A 1,354-nucleotide genomic window follows, 5' to 3' on the forward strand; every position below is an offset into this window, starting at 1 on the left:
AGCACATAATTAGTGCAAAACACTGATAATAACGCTCAAACTCAATTAAAGTGCAGTAAATTAGAGTGCAATAAGCGACTAAAACATGAGATTATAGCCTGCCATCAATTGGTCCAGAGTTTGTTTCTGAGGCCTTAGTGAAAGTTCGGCTAATCAGAGAAATACTGAAAGCGGCTCAGAGTCGTCAAATGACCTATTCTAACAAGAGGCATCGTGAATTTGAGTTCATGGTTGGTGACAAGGTGTTTTTGAAAGTTTCACCAATGAAAGGAGTTATGAGGTTTGGTAAGAAAGGAAACATAGTCCTAGATTTATCAGACCTTATGAGATTATAGAAAGAAGGGAAACGTGCCTTATGAGCTAGCGTTGCCCTTGTGATTGATTTTTGAGTTACTTCTCTATTTATAAATAAGTGAATATACAATTAGAGGAATATTGATAATTTTAATATTATCAATTATTAAAAGTGAGTATCATTAATTATTAGTTAAGTCAAAACAAACAAACAAAAAAGAACAAAAAAAAGCATGTAAGGATTAATCTAAAGCCCATAAAGTGGTTGTTGTAAACAAAGGCAAAAGGCAAAAGGCTTTAAAAGCCTTATACAAAAAAAACGTATTTTCTTTTCAAAAGGCAAAAGGCTTTAAAATCCTTATACAAAAAAAAGTAAACAGAACGCTACAAACAGGGGCAACCACGAAACAGACTCACGCAGGCAACGAAAAGTTCTGGGTTTCTTTACAAATCACTAGTTCTTAAACTCAGCTATATAAAATTTTCTATTGTCAATTATCCTACAGTAGTAGTAGGTAAAAAGTGAATTGTTAATTCCCTTCTTTCTCTGTTGATACAGTAAGTTCCATGTTTAGGGGCAAAACTTTGAAACTAATTAAAATGCACTGGTTGTTGTAGAATCGATTGTTTGATGGGTATAAATTTTATTGGGGCCCACGTATTGGTTCAAGGAGTTTTGAGGTGAGTTGATATAACCCTTTACTAAAGTGGTTTAACTCACAAAAGCATGCATACAGGGTGTTTGATGAATTGCTTAAAAGAGTTAATAAGTACTTAATTGAAGCTACTGAGTACCTATTAACTTAGAATTATTCTAGCTAAAGTTTAGATGATTTATAATGATATATGTGCATAAATTTTTAGATTTTTGTTTTATTCTTATATGTCATTTAAATATTGAAAAGTCATGTAGAAGCAAGAATATTTAGAATTACTTTTGAATGTTTATTCATGCTTTTGCCATGCTTTACATTTAAGGATATCAATATGAGTATGTATAGGTTGTTCCAGAAAAGATTTAGACTTGAATTGTCACAAATGTTGATATAGATCTTAGCGA

The sequence above is a fragment of the Nicotiana attenuata genome, unplaced genomic scaffold, assembly GCF_001879085.1.
Source record: "Nicotiana attenuata strain UT unplaced genomic scaffold, NIATTr2, whole genome shotgun sequence".
NCBI lineage: Eukaryota > Viridiplantae > Streptophyta > Magnoliopsida > Solanales > Solanaceae > Nicotiana > Nicotiana attenuata.